This window comes from Leptonychotes weddellii, chromosome 4 (genome assembly GCF_054177405.1).
Source record: "Leptonychotes weddellii isolate Sample4059 chromosome 4, ASM5417740v2, whole genome shotgun sequence".
Taxonomy (NCBI): domain Eukaryota; kingdom Metazoa; phylum Chordata; class Mammalia; order Carnivora; family Phocidae; genus Leptonychotes; species Leptonychotes weddellii.
The window spans coordinates 142,671,535-142,696,957 of NC_138372.1; the positions used below are offsets into that span (position 1 = coordinate 142,671,535).

Here is a 25,423-nt window from a genome sequence, read left to right on the forward strand (position 1 = left end):
TTTTAAAAGTTCCAACTTTGTGCTCCGTGGTTCTATCACTTGCCAGAAGCGGCCGACGGAGGCCCCTCCCCCGCCGTCTATCCTCCCGAATATCGCCTCGGATTCACTTCTCCCTACGTCCTAGCTTCCAGAAAGTGGTCGCTTTTCTGTTCAGAGTTGTTGCTCTTCTTTTCTTTAATCTCCTGTTGAGTTTGTAGGTGTTCAGAATGGTTTGATCCCTATCCAGCTGAATTCCTGAGAGGAGACGAAATCCAGGTCTCCTACTCCTCCGCCATCTTGCTCCGCCCCCTCTGATCAAAGAATTTCTTAATTTGAAGGGGCATTGGAGGTCATCTGCTAATTGAACACCTTCATTTTATAGGAATTGGCACTGAAACTCCCAAAAGTTAGATGACTCCCCAAGATTACATAGTTAGTGATTTAGCCACTACCACTGTTTATTACATTATACTCTCTTTCAGCAGTGTAAAGTTTCCAGGACACATTGTGGTGAAGAAAGGAGAATATGGTGGAGCAACTACACATGTACAATTTGGAGAATGGATTGGCTCAGAAAAGGCTAGTGCTGACCCTGAATGTTTTCAATTTTGAGATCACACCAATTAAATTTACTCATGGGCAAAGGGTTTATTTTGGCCTTCTGAACAAATTCTTGCTCACCCTCAACTCAACTCAAGCACCACTGTTTGGGAAGCCTCCACTAATGTCCCAGGTACTGTTGACAATGTCCCCACAGTTGTAGCCATGGTTCTCAACCCTGGAGTGGTTTTACTTTTCAGGGGACATATGGTAAATGTCAGGAGACACTTTTATTGACAGGACTTGAAGTTGCTACGAATATCTAATGGGTAGAGACCAGTGATGCTACTAAACATCCTGCAGTGCACAGGACAGGCTCCCCACAACAAAGAATTACCTGGCTAAAATGTCAGTAGTCTTGCTCTTGAGAAACCTGAATTGCAGCATTGTCTTGTAGGTGCTTGCCAAAACCAGAGATGGTTCTTTTCTCTGGGATAGACTTACTTTTAGTCCTTTTAAAATTAGCAATAAGATGGACATTTCAAGATATCAAGAGATATACATTAATTCATTGTTTTTTTTTTTACTACCCTTTCAGTTTTTTAAATTGAAAACTATATTCAACCATATCCAGATATGACTCACATTAGTATCAGTTCTTTGTTGGTGAGATTTCTCTTCTTCCTCCTCCTCTTCTTTCTCCTCCTGTTTCTTTTCCTCCTCTTCTGGGTCCCCTATTCTGGAAGGTTTCTTGTCTATAACTATTTAATTTTTACTCACTGCTTCAAAGAGAGAGAGTAGGAGATAGTTCTGTTCATTTATCTTGTCTCTTTATGTAGAATATAGGGCTCTGATCAGAGCAAACTCCTATCTCTCTGGTGGCGAGTTCAGTCGGCAGGTACTTCTCTGTTTTTGAATGACAGCTTTAATCCAGCAAATTAATTTTACATATTTTCAGTTTTTGCTGCTCTCTGGGTAGGGTGCACACAGGTATGAGTATGACTTGTTTGAGGAAAACAGTTGCAATAGGATATTCCCATTAGCTTTCCAGAAGAAAGAAAAGACCTGTGATCAGGTGTTTTTGGAGGCAGATAGGCAAAGCAGGAGGGTGAAGTTGGCCCATCAAAGGGATTTAACCAAGGGATCATACAGGAAAAGATTCTGTCACTGGAGTGGTATTTTATTTCCTTCTCTAGACTGTGAACCTCTTGAGCTTTTCTCTCCAGTGCCTGGTATGCTTCGGGCATATAGTAATGCTTATACTATGACTACACATGGGAGGAGTGATCATATATCACTTTTCCCCATGTATTAGCTTTTCCAGAATCACTCTGGGAGTCAGTTTTGCAAAAGCAGAGAAATTAGGAGCATCATGGGATTTTGAAAAAAAAAAGAAAGAAAGAAAGAAAAGAGAGATCATTTTACTATTGAACACAACAAAAGTCTTTTTTGGGGGAGATATAGCTACTTTTTCTTGTCTGTAACTATTTATTTCTTGGGAAATGATTATAGAGTTTGGCCTGGGAAGGAATAATTAAAATTGAGAAAACAGTTTCTTTCCAAAGAAATTAAATTGTTTCATCTTCTATAAGAAATACATGACTTTTAAATGTACTTGGTACACAAAGCCAATGGAATTGTGAAAGTAACGAACCAGAATTTGCAACACTTAGAGTAACTTTAAGTAGAGCTCAGAGGAATTACATTCATGAAAATTAATTCACAACTTCTAGAAAATATTTAAGAATATTTGTGATTCATTCACTAGCTTTATATAGCAGGATGATATAGCTGTATGAAAGGCTTAGTTACAGTTCGGCTTAATGATAGAAAAAGAATTAGGCTTTCTTTTCTTAGAATATGTAAAATAGCTATATATGATCTTTAAAATGAGTTTAGTGAATTAGATTTTTTTAATATACTTCTTAATCCTACTCCTTTCTTAAAGAGTCATCTTACAAATGTTTTGCCTCAGAGAGTATATGGGAAGAAGGTCTCATCTCAGTAGCAAGGTGAAGAATTTCTTCTTTGATTTATTGGGATTGATTTTTTTTTAATGCCTACAGGAGATACACACTCACACACACATGCGCGTGTGATCTTTTTAAAAACTATTGATAAGGGGGCGCCTGGGTGGCTCAGAAGGTTAAGCGTCTGCCTTCGGCTTGGGTCATGATCCCAGGGTCCTGGGATCGAGTCCCACATCAGGCTCCCTGCTAGGTAGGGAGCCTGCTTCTCCCTCTGCCTCTGCCTCTCTCTCTCTCTCTCTCTCTCTGACTCTCATGAATAAATAAATATAACATTAAAAAAAAAAACTATTGATAAAATGTCAACCCAAAAGCTGATGATGAAATTATATAATTTCCTATTATTTCAGTAACAATCTAAGGTCTAGTTGACTAAAAAAGTTTTGCGTTTGCATTTGTGCTTGGCCTTATTTATTTCTAGAAGGAAAAAAATTAATACAAAATAATTTTTTGACTGAATTATGGTTTTGGTACTCTGTAAACATTTTTCTAGCTTTGATATTCCATTTGTCAATGAAGAGAACTTGTCGGAAAAGAGAACTAAATTGATTTAGCTTGAAAGTTAAGGATCCTGTTACTTTCTTGCTTTCCTAATTAAATCCAATGAATATTAAGTATCCTTTGTATGTGGAATAGTGGTAGATGTTGGCTATTAGTGACATTCTTAGAAGAAAGAAAGATGTGACTCATTATTCAATAAATCAATTCATTAGCAGAAAATCAATCCAGATTCTTTCAAAAAGAGCCCTGAGCCTTCCAAAGAGGTCTTGGTCTCCTTGAACACTGAATTTATTTCAGTTTCAAGGTAATTCCTGCAAAGCGGTGCTGAGCCAAATGAGGATGCAACTGTTTATATGCATAGCAAAAAGATAGTAAAAGCCTTTGACTTCAAAACCTAAACTGTGGATAAACTAATATAGGCCTGAAAAATAATAAATCATTATATGGATGACTGATTGGTATAAGCAGAAGAAGAGTGGTGGAATGTGTATAACAACCAACTCTAAAATGAATGTCTCAGAGAAAACAGCAATAATTTCTAATCATCTATTTTGTACTAAACTCTTAAGCTTCTCAGGATTTATCTATTTCTGTTGCATCTGTGGCCTCAAGAAATGATTGATTATATGTGTCTTCTAAAAATGATTCATTTGTACAGAAATACTTATTCATCTACTTCTTCATTCCTTTATTCATTTAATAAATTGTTATTGAGCATCTACTAAGTATTAGATACTAAGTTAGTTGCTGAGATTAGTGCAGCAAATAAGACCTACAGTGTTTCTGCCCTTATACAATTAATTACAAAAATGAGTGTTTAATTATATTTGAGAGGAAGGAAAAGTATCTTATGAGATGGGAATGATTTACAGGGAAATTTGAATGATTTACAGGCAAACTTCCTGGGTTGGGGAAGGGCTGATGTCATCAAGGATGTATCAAGGATGATACAGAGGGAGGGAGGAGAGTGCCGTGGCATGAGGCAAGGCAGGATCTTGCGTAGCACTTTAGGTCAGGTTAAACATGTAGACTTTTATCCGGTGGATACCCATTAAAATATATCCTCTTAGATATAGTGACACCCAAGGGTCCTATTTCATGTTCCGGACAGCAAAAGTGCTGGACTATAAAAGACATTGAGCATACAACATATTACAGTAGCATCAGAGGACGTGAACGCTTTAAAGTTAAACTGCTTAGGACCTTGTCATGACCCTGCTACTCACTAGCTCTGTGATGTTTTAATTTCCTTACCCTCAGTTTCTCAGCAATAAAATGGAGAGAAACACAGAACCTACTTAACAGGATTATTGTGAGGATTGAATGTGAAAATGCCTGTAAAGGTTTTTTTTTTTTTTAAGATTTTATTTATTTATTTTAGAGAGAGAGGGGGAGAGAGAGAGCGTCAGCAGGGAGAGGAGTAGAAGGGGAAGGAGAGGAAGAGGGGAAGAATCCCAAGCAGACTCCATGCTGGGCATGGAGCCCGGATGCAGGGCTCTGTCCCAGGACCCTGAAATCATGACCTGAGTGAAACCAAGAGCCAGATGCTCAATCAACTGAGCCACCCAGGGGCCTCCCTATAAAATTATTATTATATCTCCAATACATATTCATATTAAACACTTAAAAATGTTATGTGGTTTTTTATTATTGTTGTTATTAAGTTATTCTCACAATTCTTGTGAGATACTAGTAGTGCTAGCATTTGAACTCAGATTTTTTTCTGACAACTTTCATTTTGACCGTATCAGTCTGTCCCAGGTTTTTTGTGTCTCTCAGGGAATTTCCTCAGCCATATCCAGTAGCATAAAAATCAATCCTCAGAATCCCAATAGGCAACCTATCCTTCAAATGCTGGGATGGGGAAAATTGGCCCTGAGAAAATTGGCCCCAAAGGTGAGCTACATCTCCTGTCTCAGACCGAGCTGTAAATATGAATGCTTTTTAAGGTCTAACCTTGGAAACAATCACCAGACATCTTTAAAATCGTCACCATACATAACAGTGTGCAGCTTTTAACATCAAGAACCAAACAGACCTTTGGGCTGTGAGCAATTCTTACATAAATGTTTTTTATCAATTTCCATAACCTAATTTATTTTGGCAAGGAAAATTCCTGAACAAATATAATCATTTTTCAAGGTGAAGTGCACAGGGAGTCAGGAGCTTTTAGACCCAGAACTGTGACCTGAAGTAAAATTATCTTTTTTTTTTTTAAAGATTTTATTTATTTATTTATTAGAGAGTGAGCGAGAGAGAAACAGCGTGAGAGGGGAGAGGGTCAGAGGGAGAAGCAGGCTCCCCGCTGAGCCAGGAGCCCAATGTGGGGCTCGATCCCAGGACTCCGGGATCATGACCTGAGCTGAAGGCGGTCGCTTAACCAATTAAGCCACCCAGGCGCCCCGTGAAGTAGAATTATCTTAGTGATCAAGTCAGGCAATGTGCACCTCTATTTTTCTTGGTTAACTGAGGAGATTGAACTATAAATTCTTAAGTGTATTTAGGGTGATTTCTCTTTTGGTGTTTTTCTATATTTTCCAAAAGCTTTATAATAGATATATGTTATTTATGTAATCAGATGAAACATTTAACTTTAAAAAAGATGTATATTTCATTGCGGAATGATGTTTATATTTCTTCTATAATCCTATTTGTTTTTATTTTCCTATAAAGGGAACACTCATGCTCAACATGTTATAGAAATTTAGTGATAGATGTTAACTTGCTGTTCTAAAAGCTATTTTTGATAAATACCATATGTGTTTCCATTGCTTGCCAGGGAATCCATTTGGTTGTCTGTAACTGACTTAGAACATTTTTTGGCAAATAACTGAAGAAAAATTTGTTTTAGACAAGGCTCAGCTTTGCCTTCATTTAAAGCTTTTAAAAATGTATGCCTTATTTTTCTAGAATTGTTACTGATCTGCTGCATTCGTCATATTCAGAACCTGTTTTTAGTATGTTCATTCTATGATAATATTTGGTTTTGGCTTTGATTTTGATCTAACACTACTTTTGAATATGTGGCCATTTGATATTGGGCCAAAACATGTATTCAGCACATATGCGGGTACCCGACCCTAGGAATTCTATTGTACTCCCTATGCACTCCTCTCAGAATTAACTAACCCTTCCAGTACTGCCTGTGATTTATTAATGTATGCACCAATATTTTTAGAAAGACATCAATCTATCAAGCTTAAGACTCTAAAATCTTTAGAATTTTACAGTATCCTAGATATAATTAGTGAAATTGAATAAGAGCTAATCAAGACAAATTTTCAGTAACACTGAAAAGAGTTTTTAACAGGTTGGTTAAGGGTCAGTAATTAGATTTGAACTCCATGCTATCAGGAAAATACTCTTAATTGGATGTTTTCTAGTTTTGAAAGCAGACCCAGTTCTCAGTGTATATGGTGGTTAGCATATTGTAAATAACAAAATAGGGTTAAAATACAGCTAATGCTGTATCTACTTTTAATTGAATAGCTTATAATAATTTTGTCATTTGTACTGCAATGTCCTTTCTTTTCTCCTTAACCAATAATATTTTTTAGTCCTAATAAGGAGCTAAGGAGCTATGTTAAATTTCTGAACTTTACAAACTAATTTATGATATTTGGGATTTTTCTTTCTGGCATTAATTTTTTTTTTTTTTTTTGGTGTTTGGTTTGTAAATGTGCTATCAGTGATTTATCACTGATGAAAGGACAAATGTTTCCTATGTGACAAGTCCTAAGAGATCATGCATGACTCCCAGGTGACACAGTGGGAGTGTTTTCTGTCATATGTAATTCAAAGAGAAAAGAGACCATGTTGAGCTGGAGAACTCAGGACAAAGGAAACCAGTGTGTATTGATTTTCTATCATGTGCCAGACACTATGACAGGATCGGTACATGTGTGATCTCATCTAACATACTCAAGGTCATTAGCAAATAGAAAAAAATTAGAATTCAGAATCAAATCCGTCTACCCAAACTTGATATTTTCCTCACTCATACCACTTAAATTCTTTAATAGGATATTATTGAGATATATCAGGAAAGCATGGTAAGCATTAGTCACATAGGGAGATGGTATTAGAGGAGGTCATCGAGGGTACATGACCACCAGTTGACCCACGAGCTGGACCTGGACAGTTGGAAGGTCCTCAACCTCTCCCCTGTCCTTGGAATGTGAATTCCACTTACCTTCTCCATGCTAGAAGCTTTCCCCAGGGTACAACTTTGAGATAGAAATGTGTTGCTGAGACCTTCTGGATAGTATATGTGACTGAACCTAGTTAAGGCTTCTTATAAACTTTAGAGATTCTGGTGGGCAGGGGCAGAGATCTACTCATCTTGCAGCTGTCCAAGACAAGCCTCATAGCTAAGTTGCCTTGCTTATTCAACCTACCACCTACCAGTCTGGAGTGGTATGCCTCTTTATTTGGGCTCTCCCTGAGCTCTGTATATGGAGACCTATTTCACATTTCACTTGGGAAGCTCCTGAGGTGGCAAACCAATGGATGGGTGGGGATGGGATGTTAAAAATGGAAAGCACAGGGGCGCGTGGGTGGCTCAGTTGTTAAGCGGCTGCCTTCGGCTCAGGTCATGATCCCAAGGTCCTGGGATCGAGCCCCGCATCGGGCAAGCCTGCTTCTCCCTCTCCCACTCCCCCTGCTTGTGTTCCCTCTCTCGTGTCTCTGTCTGTCAAATAAATAAATAAAATCTTAAAAAAAAAAAAAAAAAGGGAAGCACAAGGAACATTCTGGTCAGAACCACATGGGTAAAGGATGGATATCAGAAAGGGTGTTAGAGCAACATGAAGTAGTTTAGACTACTACCAGATCGGAACAGCCTTTGGCGGAGTGGTGAGAATACACACTGAAGAGGAAGGTTAGCAACATATTGTAAAGGACTTTTAAATGCCAAGATAAGGAGTATGGACTTAATTAGGAAAGCAGCAGGGAGCCACTGAAGGTTTTGTGTAGAGGAGCAATATGATTACCGCTGACAGCAGTCTTAATAAGGCTTAATAAATAGTCCAGTTTATAACCTTAGGCCAACTGCTGAGCAGAAGCCAAAAGCTGTGCTGCAGAATTAGCAAACCAATTACCGTGAAGAATGATGGCCTGGATTTAATCTGAGTCATCCTTTATAACAGAGTAGAAACTCCTGGAAATATGAACAAATATATGAAGTGACAGGTGACGTGTCTTCTCAGAGCTGACTTCCTGTATTTGAACTCCCCAGTGGCACACTGTTAAAATGCCTTACCATAATTTACTTTTCACCCCGTTTAAAACCTCTCTTCTTTGTCAATATTCATTGTATTTTTATGGTTTTTCAGTAGGCCTAAAATCAATTGCAAACTGTCTCATTACTTGTAATAAGGTATCCTTTTATTGGTATTAACATAATTTGCCAAGAGGGAAGACATCATTATGTTATCTGCAGTTTGATTTAATAGCTGATGTTGACTACAGGACAACACTAAAATTTCAGTTCTAGTAACCAAGATTTTTTTTTTTAATTTAGAGAGTAGGCTACATAAGAACCTATAATTTCCTTTATCTTTTGATTATTTTAAAAGACGTGTGTGTGCGTGTGTGCAGGCATGCAGGGGCAACAACGGAGAGCAAGAGAGAAAGTATGCAAATGTGTATGTAGAGGAAGCGATAGATACTTATCATATTGCTTCCTTCTGGGGAACAGTTCCTGGCAAACAAACAAAAAACGCGTATTTAAGATTCTTATGCAACACATTCTCTTTCGTACATTCTGGTGATTAGTTCTACTCTCACCTTACCATTTCCATAGGCAGAAATTTTTGCTCCCTTGTCAGAATTCCAATATCATTTTGAATTTAAGTAATTTTACTTGTTATCTCATGTAAGTTTTTTGTCTTTTTCCCCTTACTAGATTGTACATCCCTGGAAGACCTGTTTCTACATTTGGAGCATAGTGTGGTACCTGGCTCAGGGTATTATCTTCAAATAGTTACTTCATAGCTTTGAAGTTTTCCTTTCTTAGAACAACCTTGCTTGGGCTTTCATTCACTTAACAGATGTTGAGAAACTCCTAAATATTTTGCCAGGTAAGCAGAACACAGGCCCCTCTCTTAAAAAGTTTATAGACAGGGGCTCCTGGATGACTCAGTCAGTAGAACATGAGACTGTTGATCTCAGGGTGATGAGTTCAAACCCCACATTGGGCATGGAGCCTAAGGAAAAAAAAAAAAAAGCTTATAGACAAATAATCATATAATTACAATATAATCTAAAAGTGTTGTGATTGGTGTAGGTATGGTGTGGAGGCAACCTCAAGGTTAGAGAATGTCTTATTAGAGGAGATGACCTTTTATCCAAGTTGTAATACATTTTAGAAAAGGAAAAATGTAAAGATGAGAAAGCAGGAGAGATGGCTGTAACAGAATATACATGGACCTGAGTGTAAGAGAGAATGGTGACATCAGATTGCTGCTAATTTAGGACAAACTGATGTGAGGACTGGTCATTTATAAAGCTGGAGCAGATCCTGAAGGTATTTTTGTTAACACACTATCAGATGTCACTAAGATTTCTTTATTACAATTTAAAGTTATAATTGAAAACTAATTGGATGCTAAGTTCTTTTTTTTTAATAGATTCTTTTTTCTAAAGATTTTATTTATTTATTTGACAGAGAGAGCACAAGCAGGGGGAGTGGGAGGCAGGGGGAGAAGCAGGCTCCCTGCAGAGTAGGGGGAGCCTGATGTGGGACCTGATCCCAGGACCCTGGGATCATGACCTGAGCCGAAGGCAGTTGCTTAACCAACTGAGCCACCCAGGCGCCCTGGATGCTAAATTCTTGACAAGGTGGTCAGTTAGTGTGGCTTCCATTGCCATTTCTTTGAAAGAAGAAAGGTTGTTTGGTTAAAAATGGTTTTATTTTGTCATTCTAGACTTTACAGGCACATTTAGAATACATTGGGAATTAGGGTTCTAGTATATATTTAAGAAGGATAATAATAGTACCTACTTTTAAGGTTATAAATTTTCAGTGAGATAATGCAAACAAAGTGATTAGCATAGTGCATGGCACACATAGGACCCAGTGCATTAAGGATTGCACAAGGGATGGTGCGAATGCTCCCTTACAGCCTAGTCTTCTTCTATTTTTTAAGTAATGTTTGCACCTTGGGACAAAGTGCTGCTTGTGTAGCTACTTCTGATCTCCAGATTTAAACCAAAAGTAGCAGCTTTTGAAGATTTTATTTTATTGAGTGACTTGGCCATTTGAGGCTGGTGAGACTTGATAGGGGCCTTGGCTCAGGATTTATCAAGTTTTCTCTTAACTTGAAATGTTCATTAACATTACAAAGGAACCAGATTGATGCATAGGAAGGAAGAGTGTTATAAAAAGACTTATAGGAATATTACACCTCAAATAGATTTTCTGTGTGCCTAATGCATCATTTTTCATGTCTTATACTTAATATGTGTGTTTTGAACTATCAAGTTTCATCTCTGCCTTATATCAGCTGTGTGACTGCATCTGAAAAATGGCAATAATAGTATCTATGTCATAAGACCATTGGAGGGTTATACAATAATTCACATAATGTACCTAACATGGTGGCTGTCAGGTACTAAATATTCCATTGGTCTTAGCATTTGGAACTCTACTACTATGTAAATATGACAGGATTGTGCAAGTAAGACAATCTGTGCAAATCAGAGAGAATGCACACTTCTTAAAATTTTAGATTTATCACTCAGATCTGAATAAGGCTGATTACAGTATGTTATATATAGTCCTGTTCTCAGGAACTAATTATTTCTCACCTTAGACTTTGAGCCTGAGGAAATTCATTCATTTCAAGCGTGATCAGAAAACATCTAATAGTCTAAGTAAATTTCAAATGTGTCTTAAGGCCAATAGACTCATTTACCAAAATTTCTTTTCCTAATATAGCTACAAACACTATTACTGTTCACAGAAAAACCTTTTAGTTTCCTAATCAGCCAAATTTTGTGATGAAAACAAGGACTGCTAGGAGTTCCACCTTTCACCGTTTCGTATCAATGTTCTTGTAGTGTCTTTACACCTATGAAGTATGTATGGTTCAGTCAGACTCCCAACCGGAAACAGATGGCATACTCAAAATGAGTAACTTGAAGAGAGTTTAATAAAAAGATGACTGAAAAAGGTTGACCAAAGTGTAGGAAATTACAAGGGAGAGCTTAGTTACCTCGAGGGACTAGGGACAACAGTAGTGATGATTGGGTCCTTGACTACTCCTAGGCATGAAGTGGCCAGGAATGGCAGAGGACAGAGGGCTTGGGGAAAGGGCTGCTTCACTGAAGCTGGGGTTTTCTCGGGGATGCAGCTGTCCACTCAGGATCAAGTGGCCAGAGGTACTCAGGAAAATCCTAAATTTCAACTTTTGATAAAAATACCAGGTTACAGAATGTGATTACAAGGAAGTTAAAAAAAAAAAAAGACATTAAATCAGTCAAGAGCAGGTTCATTTGGGGCTGTGAAGTCTACAAATTTGGGATTTTGAGATCTTTAATTTTTATTTTATCTTGTAAATGAACTACTCAATATATAATATTTGCATAAAAATAAGATATACATGATTCATTTGAAAGTATACTAATATGGTCATCTACTCTCACCACTTTTCCATATATTTAATGCTCTTCTCTATCTTGTAATGTCTCTGTTATTTCCTGGCCCTTTGTTCACAACAAAATATCTGATCTTTTGAAATGGTGCCAAAGTTCTTTTCTGTTGATGGTGGTTTGTTTGGAATGCTTTTTTTTTTTTTTTTTTAAGATTTTATTTGACAGAGAGAGAGAGACAGCGAGAGAGGGAACACAAGCAGGGGGAGTGGGAGAGTGAGAAGCAGGCTTCCCGCAGAGTAGGAAGCCTGATGCGGGGCTCGATCCCAGGACCCTGGGATCATGACCCGAGCTGAAGGCAGACGCTTAACGACTGAGCCACCCAGGTGCCCCTGTTTGGAATGCTTTAAGAAAAATAACAATAGTGGAGGTTGGTAAATAGTGTTTATCCTTGCTATGGAGGAAAGTTCAGCACCCATTGAAAATCATGCTGTTAACCTATTTATTTTTGGAAGAGGAATAGATATCCACAACAACTGGAAATAGCATATGCTTAGGTTGATAGGTAGGTGTGTGATTTTAAATAGCAAAATAGCATATGCTTAGGTTGATAGGTAGGTGTGTGATTTTAAATATATGTATAGATATGTACGTATGTGTATATGTATTGTATGCATATATCCATAAAGATATCTAGAAGAGTCACCCAGATGTTGATAGTGGTTATCTCTGGGTGATGGAATTCATAGTCATTGTTTTACTTCATACTTTTTTGTATAATTAAAAAAATATAATGAACATGTATTATATTAGTCCTTAGAACATAAATCCTTTTGAGTTTTGGAAAAATGCTGATACCCAAACTCATAACCATTAAAAATATAGTAGCATTATCAGGAAAATGTAATAAGTAAAATATTCCACTCCTATATTTATCACCAAAGACACTGCTGACTCCATTGACATTGGTTGCATTTATCTATTCATGACACATTTGCATGTGACATTTTGAGAAAGGGAAGCACAGAAGCTTTGTGATGAGTGGTGACCTATGACTTCAGTCACTCTAAGAGCTCTGGATGAGAAAATATATCTTATCTTGACCAAGCATCTTCATTTATCAGAACTCACGTTGACGTGAAAGGATGCATTCCTTCAGTCTCCTAACACTATGGGGAGGCAGGTGCATTGCAGGCTATCGCTTGTCCTCTATTTGCTCATAGACAACTTTGAAGTGCCAAGTGGTGTATTGATTGGCTTCATCGATGTCACATGATGAGTCTGTCTGAAGATCTTCCAAGAACATCTCAGTCCCTGGAGTCTGCATCCAGTCAATAGACTGTTGGCTCAAAAGCTAAATAGATGACAGATGAACTCATTATATGGGAGAGGCATGGGGAGCTGAAATCCATGGGGCCTCTGAGGAGACTTGTTCTTCTACATTATGTCCCACTCCCTCTGTGGATCCCTCAGCCCTGCTGTCTGCCTAGATTGCTTCATTGTTGGGGGGACAACGTCTTAGCCATGCTCTAGTTCTTTGTTTCTTATTTGGGCAGTAAGTCAATGAATTTTCTAAATAACCTGAACTTTTTATTTGCCAGTCCAACTGCAATAGTCTGAACTGAAAGATTAATTTCATTTTATGGGATTAGACATAACTTGAAACACGATGGAAATCAGTATGCAAATCAGACTTTACACTAAGCTCTTATTTTTTTCCAGAAATAATACAACTCATCTGGATAAACATGTACACAGTATTCCAACCCTTCTTTAAAGGGTTAAAACTGAGCTCTCAGAAAGTCAGTAGCCTATGATATTTAACACTCTGGGGCAGAAAAGAAGGAAAACATTTTTGTGTGAAGGGAAGAAAAATCACTTGTGTTTTAAAAATACCTTTAAATATTGAATGTATATGTACTTGGCAGAATGATGTAGGGGGAAAAGAAAAATTTATATGTGGTAGCATTAAGAGAGGAATTTAATATATAAGAAAGCCATTTTGAAGCAAATTTGACAGTTTTAAATTACTTTCCTTTTAAAGATATAGCACCTTGTAAAATTGATTATAAAATGGAGGTCATATATCTTTATTTGTTAATTTGTAGAATTTATGTTTTAACATTTATCTTTACTCTCTAAAGTCATGAAGAATATATCTTTCTTATCAGTTTCCTTATACCTGAAAAATAAATGTGTCATTCCTTACTGTTTCACTAATGGATCATTTTAGTTTAAGTTTAGTTCCAGTAAAGAAGTTATTTTGGAGTTTATGTGAAAAAGGAAATTAGCTGCATTTTAAAATCACTGTAAACCATTAATATGTGAAATCTCTTATAAAATCACATACTCCTAAATCTTTATACTCATTAAAATAATTATGCTTACTGGTATTTGGTAGTAAAAATAGTTTATATGTAATGTAGCTTGAAGTATTAGTAAGATACCACACCATACCTGGTATGGCCAGTGAAGGTATTAATATTTGAGAAGTGTTCTCAAGTCAAAGAGACTGTGTTCTATTTTCCCAATGCAATTGTTCCATACACAAACCATGCATTAAAAAAAAAAAAATCACTATACAGTTACTACATTTATTTTTCAGTTTACATTAACTGAATACTAGTAATTTTTTTTTACTTTATTAAAATACTGTTTATTTCACATGTATATTTTTGTCTCCCCACCACTACCATTACGTCCTATCATAACATTCCATACATACTTAAAACTAAGCAAAGGGTGGAGTTCCATCTTTAAACAGGCATTTTGGACAACACATTCTTGGCAATGGAACCTGGACAACATTTATCAGGCATAGTAGGGAAAATTCTCACTCTGCATTATAAAAAGGACAGCCAGATATCAACTGTTACAGAAATGAAATAAGATGGAAAATTTTAACAAACTGTTTAAACTGTTTTCTTAAAGAGACTTCCTCCACTGCCAGAGATCTTGAATAGCCTCTTGGTCAGTCATCCAGAAGCAATTCTTCACATAACTGATGAACTTGGCTTCCACTTTGGGAAGAGAACCACCTTTTTCTATACTTGCTTGCATTTTTGCTTTAATATCTTCTACAGAACTAGGTCCTTTCGGGTTTTGGGAGTCTTTTCCTGTTTTTTGAAAGATTCTTGACCTTTTGTTTTTGGTGTTGATGGTTTTGAGTCTTTTCCATTCTGGTTTGATTTTTGTGCATTTTTGGCTGGAGTATCTCATATAGATTTCTTTACTGGAGCCTTTTCTTCAGCTTGCTCATCATCAAAATCATCATCATCATCATCTTCATCATCATCGTCATCTTCATCAGCAGCAAGTTTTACTTTTTTCTGTGGAACCTTGCTACCACTTCCAGGGACAAAATGCTTTCCAGATATACTAAGGAGTTTCATGTCCTCTTCCTCTTCATCTTCTGACTCTGCATCTTCCTCCAAAGCTACTAAGTGCTGTCTGCTAATATGCATAGGCCCTGAACCACATTTCAACCATAAGACCACAGGTGGGTTATTTCAAAGCCCCCAAGGAAAACCGTTGGCTGTACAGACATTTTCAAAGTTGCCAGTGTGACTTTAATTGGACTGCCTTCATAATTCATTGCCTCTGCTTCAAGAATGTGCAATTCATCCTTTGCACCAGCTCCTAAACTGACCGTTCTTAAAGATAGCTGGTGTTCATTTTCATCATTATCTACCTTAAAGTGATAATCCTTATCAGCCTTTAGTTCACAACCAAAAAGATAGTTCTGGGGTCTCAGGGGGCTCATGTCCATATCCATCGAATCTTCCATGGGGTGGTGGCACGCACTTAGGTGGGAGAGAAGGTGGATGGAGATAAACGACTACTGTTCCACAGAACAGCCGCGCAGGATGGAATCACACAGGGGAGAGGAATACTAGTAATTTTTAAAAATACTTAAAATCTCATCAGATTCAGAAGAGAAGAGTGACACCTTGCCAATGAATTGGTCTTCATTCCTGAAGAGATGACCCATCATGAAAGCCACAGTATGAGGAACTCTTGCTAAATAAGAAAATTACCCTATGTAAACAGAAGCAAGATCAATGGTCTTTGAACTTTTTTGAGGGTACATACCTATCAATAAAATATGTACCTCCAATACATGTTTGTGTATGTTAATAAATTATGTATATGAACTACTATAATATATTCTATATGTGATAAAACATATTCCCAAAATAGAATTATTAACATAAATAGAAACATTAACATCTTTCATACCACTTCCAAATAGATGATTTTGTGGAATACCAAGTATACCCTGCCCCATACACACGTACACACTGTTGAAAACATGAGTATAGAATTCCCATCCTCCCTGGACCTCTTAAAATAGTTCTGAGTCATATAATTGGAAGTCCCAATTGGAAAACTCAGATTTTTTTTTTTTACCTATTTATAACTGTATTAGTCAGCTATCACCAAAATATAAGATGCAATGACCCTCGCAAAACACAGTAGTTTAAAACAATAAGCCTTTATCATTATTCACATGCCTATAGATCAGCTGGATGGTTGTGGCCTCAGCTGGGCTCAACTCTCTGTGGTTAGTTGTTGGGGGGGCTGCAGTTTTGCTGATCTTGGATGGCTTTTCTTACATGGCTCGCTGTGGACTGGTTCAGGATTGCCTCAGCTGGGACATCTTGGCTCCTTTCTGCATGTTTGTCTCTCATATTCCTTGGGAAGGCTAGACTGGTAGGTTCTCACCGTGATCTCAGAGAAATAAGATTAGAAACATAAATGACCAAATGCTCTTTCATGCCTCTGCTTTTATCAAGTTTGCTTCTATTTGGCCAAAGCAAAGCAAGTCACTTGACTGAGCTCAGTCAGATTGGGAGGGGAACACAAATGTAAAGAGGAAAAACCATGAATATGAGAGGCCAGTAATTAGGACCATTAATGCAATCAATCTACAATATCAAGAAAGTCTCTTTTCCATTAAATATATGCAAATGGACTGATAATTTCCAGATAGCTGTAAGAGCTACCAGCCAATTATACCCCAGTGTTCTGATTATTTAGGGTAGTTCTCTGGCCATAGAGGCTATAGATGTTTAATTTTTTTTTTTAATAATTCAGCTCATTGGAAGTTTAAGTTAAATGTTAAAATTGTATTCCCAAAGGGTTTTGTCATCACTGACTTAGGTTGTCTGGGCTCCAAGGATGCAATAAAAGTAGAATTGTGACTGTCATAATCATGCATACATTGGTCCCCATGTGGATACTGCTAAGTCTACACAGAACACTGTGCAGTAGAGAAAGTAAGCCTCCTTTCATGAAGCATTGGCCTAAAATTAAAGAAGATGCAATAAAATTCTATAATTTAAGTTAAAAATTGATAATTCCAAAAAGAAGACACAGTATTCTGTGTCCTATAGTATATTTTACACAATACATTATTTAAAGGACAAATACCCCCCAAAGTGGGGGGGCGCTGAAGAGCACCTCTTTTTAAAAAAACAAAAATTCTGAATGATCACTTTGTGTCTATTTTTGAGGTAACTTATAAATGTTCCAAATTCTGTGTTACCATCTTAGAAAAAATTGTTCATTTAAAGCATCATAAAATACTCAAAAGACTAAGAGTAATAACATCTTCATCTTAAGTCACGTTATGTAATTTTCTGTGTTTTCTAGATGTACTGGTTCAAATAAAGAGCTGAAGGACTTTTCAGAGTGCATATTCACCCTTATAGCATTAACTATCATTTCTGGAATGCTCATTTTTTGCCATTTTAGAGCATTCATTTAGTACTCATAACTCTGTAGCTAAGTTTACAGATTTACAGATTAAATAGATTTGGGAAAGTTAAGTAACTTGCCCAAGGTCACAATCAGTTGTAGAGTCAGAACTAAACCCTGTGCTGTCTAATCTTAATCATTACACTGTATTGCTTATTATTACATAGATTTTTAAATATTATTCAGAATTTTTAGACGATGAATAATATGAACAGTGCATACAATGGAAGTCAAAATGGTCCTTGGTATTGGCCAGGAGAGAAGGTCCTGTGGCTGGCCGGCATAAATATCCAGCATTTCCCTAGGGTTCTAGATGCCTCTGACTCTAGATGCCTCTAGATATTCTAGATGCTCAAAAACATTAATGTTGACCCAGCCATGATTGTGTTTTCACTGAGCCAACTTCTCATTATTATTTGGTCCCACAACAACCAATAGTGTCTGGCCCTATGGGAGTATGATTTATTATAATTGATCTTATAATTGATATTATAATTTGCATCTAGTTAAATAAAAATTAACCAGGAAAAATGTTTCAGGGGATTCTTTGGCTTTTATCACTGTACACTTAGTCTTTCAAAACTATATATGTTACCCTCAAAGTGCATTTGATGAATACCCTAAAAATGAAGATCTATTCTAAAATGTAGTTACCAACTATCCTTTTGACCATCCTTACTTTATCAGTAAAACAACCTCAGGTATTCAGTTTTGGAACTGTCATTCAAATTAAGTGAATGGGCTTCATTTAAGGAGCTATTTCTGTATTTCTGGAACTATAGCTAAGACATATTCTAGAAGCAATTTGAGAGAATAAGTTGGCTAAACTTTGGCAGGTGAATTAGCTATTCCCAAGATGCTTCTAAATAAAGTTTACTTTCTAAGCCTCTGTTATACTCCGATAACTGTGCCAGAACAGTTGTTTATTTAGTGGAATTCTACCATTATTTAAACCTTTGGTAAGGCAAAACTAGATTTTAAAAAGTAGAGGAAACATTGGCTATGCATGTGGGCAGCATTTTTAACCACAGAAGATGAGGATAGAATGAAAGCTGTAATCTCTTAAGAGCTTGCTCCCCTTTGTCCAAGAGATGAATCCTACCTCTTTACCCTCAGGAGCCTCTATCCATAAAAAAATAATTCCATCATACTACCTTAGATAAATACAGTGAAAAGGTGAAATCCCTTAAAGTCCTTTATTAAGAAGTTTTTCAATGAAGTAATTATTTATTTCTTAGTAAAAAACTAATCTTTATCCTTTGGAGAAGAATTAGAAAATGCATGTAAACAAAAGGGAGAATATCAGAATTATCTATAATTCAATCATCCAAGTAAACCTGTAACTATTGTGGCTTTCCTAGGATTTTTCTGTATATTTAATGGATTCATACTGTTGTGATTTGTCATTTGCTTTTTCCTACTAAAATATGTACTGTAAATATTTCCCATGTCATTGAATATTCTTCAATAATATGATTTAATGGCTACCTAGTAAAAGAGGGCAAACATTCTATTAAATATTCCATTATGTGCTTAATCAAGTTCTCTGTGTCACAGATTGTTTCTTAATTTTTCACCTTTAGGATAACACTACCATAAGCATACATCTAACAAAATCTTCCAACATCCAGAATTATTTCTTTGGCATAAATTCATAATAGTGGAAATAATGGCCAAGGTGTGTAAAATTAGAAGTCTATAATGAATTTTGTCAGATTGTCCTCTTTTAAGGTCTTACCCCACCAGCAGTTTTATGAGGTTCAAATTTCCTTGGACTCTCTCTATTATTGATGACTATAATTTAATTTTTTCCTCCATCTGAGGAATTATTTTAAATGATGCCTTATTTTATTCATGTTTCTTTTATTAGTGAGAATGAACATTTTTCTTATGCATTTTAGTGTTTACATTTCTTCCTTTTGAAAATACAGGTTTCTCTTTAAACCATCTCCAAGATTGTTATCTGTTTAGCCTAACTTGAACTGACATTTCCTTCATCATGATAAAAAAAATAATTTGAAGACTTATTTGACATTAGCCCATGAAAACTGAGTACTGCAGTTCACTCAAGTTTGTGGGCATTTGGCATATTTTTAACTTCAGACAATTTAGCGTTTAGTATTATTTGTTTATTTTGTTACAGTCTTATAGAGAATATTATTACTTCTTTGTCCAAATGCATTTTGTGAAAGTGTTAGATTTACGACTGAATAACAACAATACAAAAAATTAAAATAAAAAGAAGGAAAGGTATGAGTAAGTCCCGATCCTTATTGGTCCTATGTCCTTTATCTTCTAGGGTAGTAAGAGGGACATTCCATCTGCAGTAATATGGCTATGTAGACCAGTTTCTCTCACTGAAGTATCTTTCGTTTTCTAGAGTTAATCCTTTATCTTGGAACCCTTAGCTCCCATTCTGTGAAGAATGACCTGAACAGGGGCGCCTGGGTGGCTCAGTTGGTTGGGCATCTGGCTCATGGTTTTGGCTCAGGTCATGATTTCAGCATCCTGAGATTGAGCCCCACGTTGGGCTCTGTGCTCAGTGTGGAGTCTGAGATTCTCTCTTCCTCTGCCCCTCCCGCTTGTGCTCTCTCTCTCTCAAATAAATAAATAAATCCTAAAAAAAAAATCTGAACAAAGACTTGTGAGGAAAGGAAAGCAAATACATAACACCTGTGCAAAAGCAAAAGCAGCTTCTCAGTGTCAAACATCACTGCACCTCTCTGAGGGAATGGTGTTGACACAGGCCTATTTGTTCATTCAACAAATAGGTGCTCAGGACTGGCATCAGGGGAGTGGGCTGTGATTTTAAGAAGTTAGGGATGTCCTCTGATAAAAGAGGAAATATAAGTGGAAACTTCTTGAAGAGGGAGCATGGAAGGAACACCCAGCCTGGAACAGAATGAACAAGGGAGAGGAGTAGGAGCTGAGGTGGAGGTCAAGGGCGAGACCGCAAAGGGCCTGCTAGGCCGACTGGAAGAGGGCACCTGGAACTGCTCCTCACTCTCTAGGTGACCCTCTCTGTGCCTGGGCTGCTTCATCTATTGTATGGGATAATGACGTTTCCCTCGCTAAGTTGTTGTGAAGATACAGTGTGCTGATCCATCTAAGGTGCTTAGAACAGGGCCTCGCACTTTAAAGGTACAGCAGTTGTCTGTTATTATTATTTAAAAAGAGATTTCATTTGAGTGAGAGAGAGAACGAGAGAGAGAGAGAGAGAGAGAGAGCATGAGCGGAGAGGAGGGGCAGAGGGAGAGGGAGAAGCAGGCTCCCTGCTGAGCAGGGAGCCCAGTGTGGGGCTCCATCCCAGGACCCTGGGATCACGACCTGACCAGAAGGCAGAAGCTTAACCAATGAGCCACCCAGGTGTCCCCTGCTATTATTTTTTTAATTGCTATCCAGACTCTAAAGACCTGTAATTTATGGCATATCCATCCCACTTTTCTTATTTTGTATGTCTTCTTATATTCGGTCTTTTAAGATAATCATGCCTGAGTCTCAAGTAACTTTATGTTGTGGAAAATATTCATATTCATAAACTGATGTTTTCTGTCCTTCAAGAAGTGGGGTTATAGGTGACGAAAAGGAGTTTCAGTGTGGTCCTGGACTTCTTCTGGAGCATCTCAATACATGGGTGAAAGTGATATTCTCTGCATAAGTCACTGAATAATTCCTAGCTTATTTCTCTAGGAACATGATCAACTTCACAGAATACAGTGATTAAGAGTGAAGATCCCGGAGACAGATTGTGTGGGTTTGAATTTGAGCTTTGCTGCTTACTCAGTGGTAGTCTTGGGCAACTTTTTAAAACTCTTTATGCCTTAGTCTCTATAACATTAGGAATGATAATAGTACCTATGTCAGAGTTCTTTTTTTTTTTTTTTTAAGATTTTATTTATTTATTTGACAGAGAGACACAAGCAGGGGGAGTGGGAGAGGGAGAAGCAGGCTTCCCGCTGAGCAGGGGGCCCGACACGGGGCTCGATCCCAGGACCCCGGGATCATGACCTGAGCCGAAGGCAGACGCCCAACGACTGAGCCACCCAGGCGCCCCCAGAGTTCTTTTTTGAGGATTAAATGAAAGCATAGGGAATACTACTTACAATGTTGCCTAGCTTGTAGTAAATAATAAATATTAAGTACTATTACTACAATCAGTATTTTAAAGTGACCTACCAGTAAATAAGTAAATGAAAATTGGAATTACCACATCAGGAAATTTGTCACAAGTATCTTTGACATTCTCATATTTCCCCCTCTCTCACTACAACTAAGTGAAAATTGTGAGAAATTGCCTCATCAGTGATTTCTTCCCATTGATCTTAATGCTGTGCTGTGCTTCCATGCTTGGTGGACTGACTCATGACTGCGTTCACTGAAGCCGGGAGTCGGCAGCACACAGCTTCCTGAAGACTTCAACAACCAGGCTCACAGCTGTGAGTGATGTGGGTCTCAGAGTCAGCTCTCGTTCTGGATACGTTTTTAAGAAAATAAAAGAAATGGGTATATTCTGAAGGAAACATCACTGTGTATTGAAGCCAATTGCTTTAACTTGGCAGCTGCTGTTATTGTGACATGACTGTGGCTGTTTTTCCTTTCTTCCTGGAATATTAGCACAGGAATATTAATTTCCGTAATTCTGCTATTATCTGCAAGGACAGTGCTTGATTATTTGGAGCTATGTGAAGAAGAGGTTCTGCAGACTAATCTAATCCTCTAAGAAAGTCTGAGAAGTCTCTTGGATAAAAGGCTAGTGATAAATCAATGTGTGGTATCTCAATATGGAATAAATAATCAGATACCTGGGGGCAGATGGGCTTAGTTGGGAGACAGGGACTGGAATGTTTCTGCCCTTAACCTTAGTGATGAAAATATTAGCATTTATAGCATTTACAATACATTTGGCCGCAAATAAAATTATTTCTAATGCTGTTTAAATAGAAACTTCTGGGGCACCTGTGTGGCTCAGTTGGTTAAGCCTCTGACACTTGATTTCAGCTCAGGTCATGATCTCACGTTCCTGGGATTGAGCCCCAAGTTAGGCTCCAGGCTCGGGGCGGGCGGCGGGGTTTCTGCTTGAGGATTTCTCTCCATCTCCCTTTCCCCCTCCCCCCTGCTCGTGTGTGCCTGTGCATACACTCTCTCTCTCTCAAATAAATAACTCTCAAAAAAGAAAGAAAAAGAAACTTCTGTGATGATGGATATGTTCAATAATTGCACTGTTCCATACTGAGGAACCAAGTTTATTATCTTATTTAATCTTGATTAATTTAAAATTTATAGCCACATGTGGGTAGTGGCAACCATATCAGGCAACATGATCACTTAAATAAGTATAAGGTCTATTTTTCTCAAATAAGAAGAAATCTGGAACTAGAAAGTGCAGGAATACTGTGGGTGCTTAAAGATATTTATTGAGGCAATGAGCTCCTTCAGTGTCCTTTCTCAGCAGCCCTAAGTTTTAACTTTCATTCTCTTGGTCACAAAATGGTTGCACCCTGATGCATCTACTCTGTATTCAACTTAAGAAAGAAGTTGGGTAAATCAGTTAGGCCTTTACCTTTGGAGGTTCTTCTGTATTAATCCCAAAGACTTTCACCTACCTCTGATTGGCCAGGACTTGTCACATGGCCACCCCTGCCTGCAAGAGAGGCTGGGTGTCCAAGTATTTCTCTTACTAACTTTTATTGTAGAGAAAGCAAAAGAAAGAGAAGGTTAGAATGGATATGGAGTGTACTGGTCTATGGTTTTGCCATAGCAGACATTTAATTAATTATCCTATGGAATTCCATAATTCCAGGTCTGGAGTAGTTGTTATCTTTTTCAAAGATCTAGGTGATAAATTATAAATGACACTAGATTTGGGATTTAAGACTGTTTAGTACCATATAGAATATAGGACTAGAACTTTGATGTATTGGGATGATAGAGAATTTTACATTTTCGAAAAACTGACTAATGACTGACTAATGTAAGTGGACTTTGAAGTATTTTTTTTTTAAAGATTTTATTTATTTATTTGACAGAGAGAGAGAGAGCACAAGTAGGCAGAGTGGCAGGCAGAGGGAGAGGGAGAAGCAGGCTCTCTGCTGAGCAGGGAGCCGGACGTGGGGCTCGATCCCAGGACCCCAGGATCATGACCTGAGCCGAAGGCAGCCACCCAACCGACTGAGCCACCCAGGCGCCCCTGGACTTTGAAGTATTAAAAACAACTTTGGTACTTAGGAAATAAAGATATTAGAGTTAGAAATTCAAAACCACATGTCAACATATATAAGCAGCTCATGGTTATGGGATTCGTGATAGGCATGGTTGGGTGTACCATGTGCCAATTGGTCATCCTGCAAGACTCCCCCCCACCAACATTAATATTTATCCTCTCAACCATGAGCAAATATTTAGAACCTCCTTTTACAGAATAGGAACCTGAGGCTTATAGCAGTTAAAGTACTTGTCCAAAACTTCATAACTATTGTGTGGCAGAGTCAGGATTCAGATCCCAAGTGTCAGAAGAAAGAAGAAGCCAGGGCTCTGCAGTCACTCAGCCTGGGGCTCACAGTCTGGTTCCTCCGTTTACTATGTGATCTTTCGAAGATCCATTATCTGTTCATGTTTGTTCCCCTGCTGGAAACTCCTTAACAGTGGCTGCCGTATTAGATAAAATTGGCTCGCAGTACCTCACTCTCCACCCTCTATCCCCCCAATGGGGGAGGGGAGGATACCTGCCCAAGACCGTAGTTAAGAATTTCTTCTAATTATCTTTAGCTCCCAGCAGGACATCTGGCACATAGTAGACACTTAAGAAATAATTATCAACCTATAACAGAGATCAATGAACCTCCCATTTTGGGAGGACTGTTAGGTTATATAAAGATAAATAATAAATACATATATATATATTTTTTTTTTCTCTATTGGGGATGGTTGAGGGTTTTTTTTGAGAATCTTTGGGTTTCTTAAGGCTTGTTCATGTTCAGTGTAAATATTTTCCAGTAATTTCTGTAATAATGTCTGTCTTTGAAGTGATGGTTATAGAGATTTATGTTCACTTAAAATGGAAACTAAGAATAGAAGGATTTCTGTAGCCTATTCTTTGTGTGTGTGTGGTTAGAACTTTAATGCCTTTATTTACATAATAGACGGGTATCTTTTATTCTCTTTAAGCATTTTTCCCTGAAGTCATAATCCCTTGTAAAATGAATATATCCAAAGGCCCATTGCAAAGGGTTGAAAGAAACTTCATGTATTATATAAACCAATGGACTGGTTTAGTTTGCCTAGCCTTAAAAGAGAACCAATAGGATGAAATTAGCATTTAAGAATACAGTTGTATATAGCACAGATGGGAATGAGAGTTATGTTTATCCCATACTCTCTTCAAATATAGAATTGTGCTCTTTACCTATCTGACTTCACTTCAGAACTAAGTGAAGGAACATTCATTGCTATGTTTAAAATAGCTGGCTTGGTTTTAACAGCTGCCTCAGGAAGAAAACTGTATTGATTTTATAATTCTAAGAATAAAGACTTCACTTACCTAACTCTTTCCTCCTCTAAACACCTGCTGGGTGTAGAATGATACTCTACCTTTTCCAAAACAAAGCTGCTGCCTGTTTTATAGAAGTCATAAAACTTTGAGAACTAAGACAGATGCACAAAGTTTGGAGTATCTTAGAGCTAGCATTTCAGTTTGTCTTCTTATCATGGTCTTCCAAGTTCTGAAAAAAATAATAGAGCCTTCTTATGAATATCCCACTCTTGCAGTAGCAGTGGACTTCAGGGATTTCCTGGACCCTCCTCATTTCAGGTGAAAATGGTTTGGAAGACTCTTCGTTAGTCCCCTGCCAGTGGACAGGGACACAACCATATTCGAAATCCTGTTAGCTACCAGTCACTTTCCGTAGGTTGTTTCCTATTCTTATAACTCTTTGAAGGAAACATTATTGCTCCATTTTATGGACTAAATTAATGCATCTCTGAATAACTAAGTAATTTGCTGTGGTGGATTACATTCCTTCTAATCC

The 25,423-nt window shown here is 37.5% G+C and overlaps 1 protein-coding gene and 1 pseudogene across 2 annotated transcripts in view; one reads left to right on the forward strand and one right to left on the reverse strand.

The window, feature by feature from the left end:
• Positions 1-25,423, forward strand: part of OXR1 (oxidation resistance 1) — a 354,710-nt gene that overhangs the window by 38,492 nt on the left and 290,795 nt on the right. The gene's annotated exons all lie outside the window — the stretch shown is intronic.
• Positions 14,213-15,510, reverse strand: LOC102743670 (nucleophosmin pseudogene; annotated as a pseudogene).